Here is an 8234-nt window from a genome sequence, read left to right on the forward strand (position 1 = left end):
AAATATGATTAGTTCATCATTCCTGATTCACCCTATTATGGATGAAACATGTTTGCAATGACAATTAGAGATTATAGTTGCTCATGCCATGCTTAATTATCCAGGAGTTTATAATGGTTTACCTTGCGTGCCAACATGCTATTATAATGGTTGTGATGTGGTATGATAGGGTGGTACCCTCCTTTGAATGATTCGAGTGGCTTGACTTGGCACATCTTCACACATGCAGTTGAAACAAAATCAACATAGCCTCCACGATGTTTATGTTCATGGTGATTTATATCCTACTCATGCTTGCACTCATTGTTGGTTAATCTTAATGCATGTTCATGACTGTTGTCGCTCTCTAGTTGGTCGCTTCCTGGTCTCTTTCTAGCCTTCACTTGTACTAAGCGGGAACACTGCTTGTTCATCCACTTCCATAAACCCCAAAGTTATTTCATATGAGTCCACCATACCTTCCTATATGCGGTATTTACCTGCCATTCCAAGTAAATTTGTATGTGCCAAACTCCAAACCTTCAAATGAAATTCTGTTTTGTATGCTCGAATAGCTCATGTATCAACTAGGGTTGTCTATATCTTCCATGCTAGGTGGGTTATTCTCACGATGAGTGGACTCCGCTCATCATTCATGAGAAAATGGCCGGTAACCGGGATGCCCAGTCCCATGCTTAAATCAAATCAAAATAATTGCAAACAAAACTCCCCCAGGATTATTGTTAGTTGGACGGTACCCATTGTTTCGGACCAGCCGTGGAATGTGCTTGTTGGTGGGGGGGGGGTATAAACTTTACCATTCTGTTTGGGAACCGCCTATAATGTATGTAGCATGGAAGATATCGAGATCTCTTGGTTGTTATGTTGACAATGAAAGTATGCCGCTCAAAATATTATTTATCTCTGTTTCAAAACTTGAGCTCTGGCACCTCTGCAAATCCCTGCTTACCTCTGCGAAGGGCCTATTGATGGAGTCACGTACCTAGGGTAGGGTCACAGACCTGATCTAAGTACCCTGCCCGAGGACACTCTTAGAAGAGGTCACCTTCCAGTCGACCAACGAGGGACTCACTCGACTGACTTGAAGGACTCAACCACGAAGACTCACTCGACCACCAGAAGGTCAAGAGGCACTCTGCACTGCAACGGCTTGTAATTAAGTAGACTTTATGATAGTAAAGGCACTTTATGTGGGGCGTTACCTGTAACGCCCCGGACTTAATACACCTTAAACCCTTCATTACGTGGGCTGGCTGGGGTCCTGGCGCACTCTATATAAGCCACCCCCCTCCACAGGCAGAAGGGTTCGGCACCTTGTAATCCATATACACATAATCCACTCGACCGCCTCCGGGCTCCGAGACGTAGGGCTTTTACTTCCTTCGAGAAGGGCCTGAACTCGTACATCTCTTGTATTTACAACCTCTTCATAGCTAGGACCTTGCCTCTCCATACCTACCCCCACTCTACTGTCAGACTTAGAACCACGACAGTTGGCGCCCACCGTGGGGCAGGTGTTTTAGCGATTTTGTGGAGAAGTTGCGATTCTTCCGAGTACTTTCATCATGGTGGCTGCTGGAGTTTTGGTTGAGGGTCGAGAGATCCGTCTCGGTGCTCTCACCTTCGTCGCCGACGACTCCGCCTGGCTCCAGGAGGCTCCACTCGACGTCGATGCGCTCCCCGTCCGCGGTGCGACGCATTTTCGCGCATGTGTCCGCGGCGTTCTGCTGCGGCAACCGTCGACCCCGTATCGGTCGACTCCCCCATCGGCCACCCTCCCGGTCTCCCGCCAGCGCAAGCGCTCGGGTCGGTCGAGGCTTCAGCGGTGGGTGAGGCACGTGGTGGCTCGCCAGATGGCCACCACCCAAGTTCCGGCAATCGAGCCCGACGAATCTCTCTACGGCCTGTTCGATCAGTCGACTGGCTCCGTAGAGACTGCATCCGAGTGCGATAGCAGTGATCCAGCGGCGGAAATCCTGATGGTTGACGGGCCCCGCAGTCCCCCTGGCTTCGCCCGTGATGGTGGGGCAGGCGACGGAGGCGACCCCGCACGAGACCACGAAGAGTACCAGCCCGAGCCACTCGACTCTCTGCAAAGAGAGGAACTTCACCGCAGGAACGTGGATGCCCTGCGTACTCCCATCGCAGGAGAAACCCCCGAGGCTCGCGCCTTGGAGGAGGCGCGTTTGGCCAATTTGGCCAAACGCACTCGACTGGAGAATCTTCAGCGAGCACTCGACGAGCGCGCGCGGCAACGAGTTCCTGACACCAGTCGACGTCAACTCTTCCCGCCGACTCAGGTATATCGAACCCCAGTCCAGAATTTAGCAGCTGCGACCCGTATTGCAGAGTCCATCCAGCCCTCTCAGTCGGAAGCTGGCAGAGGCTTGATGCGGATCAGGGATCTGCTCCGGGCAGCAGGCGATCAGAATTCGGCCGTATCGCAGTCGCGCAACAGAATTCACAGTTGATCCGTCGCTGCGAATACTGTTTAGTCGGCTCACAGCCCCAGATCGCCTTCGCGGCGTGAAGGGCGCGAGAATCGGCGTGACCAATATGGAGACCGACACGACCGAGATGATAGGCGTCGAGTGCCCAATTCCCCTCCAAGGGGTGGGTCTTACGCTCCTCGGCAGCAAGATGACAGACGTCAGCTCAGTGCGGGGCGAAGAGTTCCAGTCGACCCTAGAGAACCAGGCTTCGACGCGCGATCCATTATCGTGCAAGGCTTGGTCGACCGGAACAGAGCCCATCGAGGTGGACTCGACAGAGATGCGCCCACGAGTAGTCGAGTGCATGTTTCTGGTCCTGAATGTTTCAGCAGAGCTATCAGAGCCGCAGTGATCCCTCCCAATTTCAGGTTGGCAACAGGAGTCAGCAAGTTCACTGGTGAGTCTAAGCCTGAAACTTGGCTTGAGGACTACCGAGTGGCGGTTCAGATTGGTGGTGGGAACGACGAGGTGGCCATGAAGCATTTGCCCCTCATGCTGGAAGGTTCTGCCAGGGCATGGTTGACTCAATTACCTCCTAGCAGCATTTACACTTGGGAAGATCTGTCCCGAGTGTTCATCAGAACGTTTGAAGGAACTTGCAAGCGACCGGCTGGATTGACGGAGCTGCAAGTCTGCATGCAGAAGACCAATGAGACCCTCAGGGAGTATATTCAGAGATGGATCACTTTGCACCATACTGTGGAGAATGTGTCTGATCATCAGGCAGTCTGCGCCTTTAAGGATGGTGTCAAGAACAGAGAATTGAGTTTGAAATTTGGTCGAACCGGTGACATGACCTTGAGTCGGATGATGGAGATTGCTACCAAGTACGCCAACGGCGAAGAAGAAGACCGACTCCGAAGCGGCAAGCACAAGCCGAGTCAGTCGGAAAAGGGAAACACCAGTCGGAAACAGAAGCGGAAGGCTGAACCGGCAGCTCCTGGAGAGGCTCTGGCCGTGACTCAGGGAAAATTTAAAGGGAAACCAAAAGGATCCTGGAACCCTAAGAAGGTAAAGGATAAAGAAGGGAACGACGTGATGGATATGCCGTGCCACATCCACACGAAGAAAGACGAAGAGGGAAATATCATTTACCGAAGCATACCACTCGCCAATGTCGACTCCTGATCCAGCAGTTTTAGGGAAAACAGTCTAAGGACAAGGAGAAGGAGTCGGACAAGGCCGAAGACAAGGAGGACAGTGAGGAAGGATATCCGCATATCAACTCCACTCTGATGATCTTTGCAGATGTGGAAAGCAAGAGTCGATTGAAAGTTATTAACCGTGAGATGAACATGGTTGCCCCAGCAAAAGCAAATTATCTGAGATGGTCCCAAACACCCATCACATTCGACCAATCTGATCACCTGACTCATATTGCCACCCCTGGGAGGCAAGCTTTGGTGGTCGATCCAGTTGTCGAAGGCACTCGACTGACAAAAGTGCTGATGGACGGTGGTAGCGGGCTGAATTTGTTATATGCAGACACACTGAAAGGAATGGGCATTCCGATGTCCCGACTGAACACCAGTAACATGAGCTTTCATGGAGTTATACCAGGAAAGAAAGCCGAGTCACTCGGCCAAATAGCTCTGGACGTGGTGTTTGGTGATTCGAAACATTTTCGCAAAGAGAAGTTGACGTTTGAGGTCGTGGATTTTCAGAGTGCATATCATGCCATTTTGGGGAGACCAGCTTATGCACGGTTCATGGCTCGACCATGTTACGTGTACCTCAAATTGAAGATGCCCGGCCCCAAAGGAGTGATCACTGTCACCGGTGATCGGAAAAAGGCAGAAGAGTGCTTTCAGAAGGGCTCAAAGATTGCCGATTCCCAGGTGACAGCGGTCGAATTCGAAGAATACAAGCAAAATGCAGATCCGAGTGATTTGCTACGATCCAAGAAACCCGCCACAGAATCTGCATTTCAGTCGTCCGGTGAGGAGAAGCCTGTTCACATTCACCCGACCGACCCCGATGCAGCTCCGACCCACATCTCCACAACACTCGACCCGAAATAGGAAGAAGCGCTCATCCAGTTCCTCCGTGAGAACTGGGACATTTTTGCATGGAAGCCCGCTGACATGCCAGGTGTTCCCAGGGGACTGGCTGAGCATCGCCTAAGAGTCGACTCATCAGCAAAACCAGTCAAAGAGCATCTTCGGTGGTCCGCCGTTCAGAAGAGAAAAGCCATTGGTGAGGAAGTGGCTCGACTGTTGGCGGCAGGATTTATCCGAGAGATATACCACTCCGAGTGGCTCGCTAATGTCGTCATGGTTCCTAAGAAGGACAAATCACTCCGAATGTGCATTGATTTCAAGCACATCAACCGGGCCTGCCCGAAAGATCATTTTCCTCTCCCTCGCATAGATCAAATTGTTGACTCGACCGCGGGATGCGAGAGATTGTCTTTTCTAGACGCCTACTCCGGGTACCACCAGATCCGTCTGTACGGACCCGACGAGGTAAAAACAGCTTTCATCACTCCATTCGGGTGCTTCTGCTATATTACCATGCCATTCGGCCTCAAGAATGCCGGAGCCACATTTATGCGAATGATTTAGAAGTGTCTACTCACTCAAATCAGTCGGAATGTGGAAGCGTACATGGATGATATCATCGTCAAGTCACGAAAAGGTTCCGACCTGCTCGCTGACCTCGCCGAAACATTTGCCAACCTCAGAAGGTATGATATCAAGCTCAATCCATCAAAGTGCACATTCAGAGTTCCTGGTGGCAAGTTACTCGGTTTTCTCGTTTCCGAGCGAGGGATCGACGCTAATCCAGAGAAGATCGGCACTATTCTCCGAATGAAACGCCCTGTGCGAGTGCACGATGTCTAGAAGCTTACTGGTTGCTTGGCCGCATTAAGTCGATTCATCTCACGACTCGGTGAAAAGGCATTGCCTCTTTACCGACTGATGAAGAAGGCTGACAAGTTCGAGTGGACTCCAGAAGCTGATGCAGCGTTTGCCGAGCTAAAAGCTCTGCTCTCCACCCAGCCGGTGCTTGCTGCTCCAATCAGCAAAGAGCCTCTGTTGCTTTATATCGCAGCCACAGGACAAGTCGTCAGTACTGTGCTTACGGTCGAGCGGGAAGAAGAAGGAAAAGCTCTCAAAGTTCAGCGCCCAGTGTATTATTTGTCTGAAGTCTTGACTCCATCCAAGCAGAGATATCCTCATTATCAGAAGCTTGTGTATGGAATATACATGACCACAAAGAAGGTTGCTCATTATTTCTCTAATCATTCCATCACAGTCGTCAGCGACGCTCCACTATCAGAGATTTTGCACAACAGAGATGCAACTGGTCGAGTGGCTAAATGGGCGATTGAACTTCTTCCCCTTGATATCAAGTTTGAGGCAAAGAAAGCCATTAAGTCCCAGGCAATAGCAGATTTCCTTGCCGAGTGGATTGAACAGCAGCAGCCGACTGAAGTTCACTCGGAGCATTGGACCATGTTCTTTGATGGCTCTAAGATGTTGAATGGTTCCGGTGCTGGGGTTGTCCTGGTTTCCCCCAGAGGAGATAAGCTCAGATATGTGCTCCAGATTCACTTTGATTCCTCCAACAATGAGGCAGAATATGAGGCCCTCTTATACGGATTGCGCATGGCCATTTCACTCGGTGTCCGTCGCCTGATAGTATATGGCGACTCGGATTTAGTGGTCAACCAAGTGATGAAGGAGTGGGATGTGAGAAGCCCAGCCATGACTGGATACTGCAGTGCAGTGAGGAAGCTGGAAAAGAAGTTCGAGGGGTTGGAGCTCCATCATATACCCCGACTGAAAAATCAAGCAGCTGATGATCTAGCAAAGATAGGTTCCAAGAGAGAAGCCATTCCGAGTGGTGTGTTCTTGGAGCATATACACACTCCGTCAGTCAAAGAAGATCCTTTCACCGAAGAAACTCCACATCCCAAGAGTGCCACAGATCCGACTGAGGTTGAAGTCCCAGCAGTGGTCAACTTGGTCATGGAGGTCTTGGTGGTCATTCCCGACTGGACAGTTCCATATATCGCGTATATCGTGAGAAAAGAGCTCCCGGAGGATGAGGAAGAGGCTCGACAGATCGTCCGTCGATCTAAAGCTTTTACCGTAATCAAAGGACAGTTATACAGAGAAAGCGCGACTGGAGTTGGTCAGAAGTGCATAACACCAGAAGAAGGTCGAATCATCCTTAATGATATCCACTCGGGAACCTGTGGTCATCACGCGTCCTCTCGGACCATCGTGGCCAAAGCATACCGAGCTGGATTTTACTGGCCAAAGGCGAATGAGATGGCAAAGGAAATAGTGGATAAGTGCGAAGGATGTCAGTTCTACTCGAATATGTCACACAAGCCTGCATCAGCTCTGAAGACCATTCCACTCGTCTGGCCTTTCGCAGTATGGGGGTTGGACATGGTCGGTCCTTTGAGAACATGTCGAAGTGGCTTCACGCATGTACTGGTGGCAGTCGACAAGTTCACCAAGTGGATTGAGGCTAAACCAATCAAGAACCTTGACGCCGGTGCTGCTGTTAGCTTCATCAGGGAACTGATATTCAGATATGGAGTCCCGCACAACATCATTACGGATAATGGGTCGAACTTTGACTCGGAGGAATTCAGAGATTTCTGTAACTCTCAAGGCACATGAGTCGACTACGCTTCAGTCGCCCATCCGCAGTCGAATGGACAAGCAGAGCGAGCCAATGGCCTGATTCTCAAGGGATTGAAACCCCGACTGATGCGTGATCTCAAGCATGCAGCTGGTGCTTGGGTCGACGAACTTCCCTCGGTGCTTTGGGGACTGCGGACCACACCTAATCGGTCGACCGGAAGAACTCCATTCTTCTTGGTCTACGGAGCTGAAGCAGTCTTGCCGAGTGATCTTCTCCACAATGCTCCTCGAGTTGAAATCTACAACGAAGCAGAAGCTGAACAAGCGCGGCAGGACGCAGTCGACCTTTTAGAGGAAGAAAGGGAGATGGCTCTGATCCGGTCGACCATCTACCAACAAGATTTGCGTCGTTTCCACGCCAGAAATGTGAGGAGTCGAGCCTTCCAGGAAGGAGATTTAGTTCTCCGAGTGGATAAGAAGAAACAACACAAGCTTGCTCCTTCTTGGGAAGGACCCTTCATCGTCACCAAAGTTCTCCACAACGGGGCGTACCGTCTTTACAACGTCGAACATAATATTGACGAGCCCCAAGCTGGGAATGCGGAACTACTCCGCCCATTTTACACTTAAGTTTAATCACTCGGATGAGTTGCAATAAAGTACTTCTGTAGTTCATGGATCTCAAAATAATAGTGTCATAGTTCCTCCATAATTTTTCTCACTTTTTATTTTGTCCAATAAAATTTTCCCCTCAGTGGGTGACTTAGCCGCGAATCCGTTTCGCCTAAGTTTGTAAAAATCCTACCGAGTGGTGAGCCAGACTCCCACTCGGAGGCTTAGCTGCGAATCCGTTTCGCCTAAGATTAAATAAAATCCTACCGAGTGGTAAGCCAGACTTCCACTCGGGGGCTTAGCTGCAGCCCAGTGCTCGCCTAAGTTATAAAAATCCTACCGAGGAAGAGCAAACCTCTCACTCGGGGGCTTAGCTGCAGCCCAGTGCTCGCCTAAGATATAAAAATCCTACCGAGTGAAGAGCAAACCTCTCACTCGGGGGCTTAGCTGCAGCCCAGTGCTCGCCTAAGATATAAAAATCCTACCGAGTGAAGAGCAAACCTCTCACTCGGGGGCTTAGCTGCAG

This window comes from Triticum dicoccoides, chromosome 3B, assembly GCF_002162155.2.
Source record: "Triticum dicoccoides isolate Atlit2015 ecotype Zavitan chromosome 3B, WEW_v2.0, whole genome shotgun sequence".
Lineage (NCBI taxonomy): Eukaryota > Viridiplantae > Streptophyta > Magnoliopsida > Poales > Poaceae > Triticum > Triticum dicoccoides.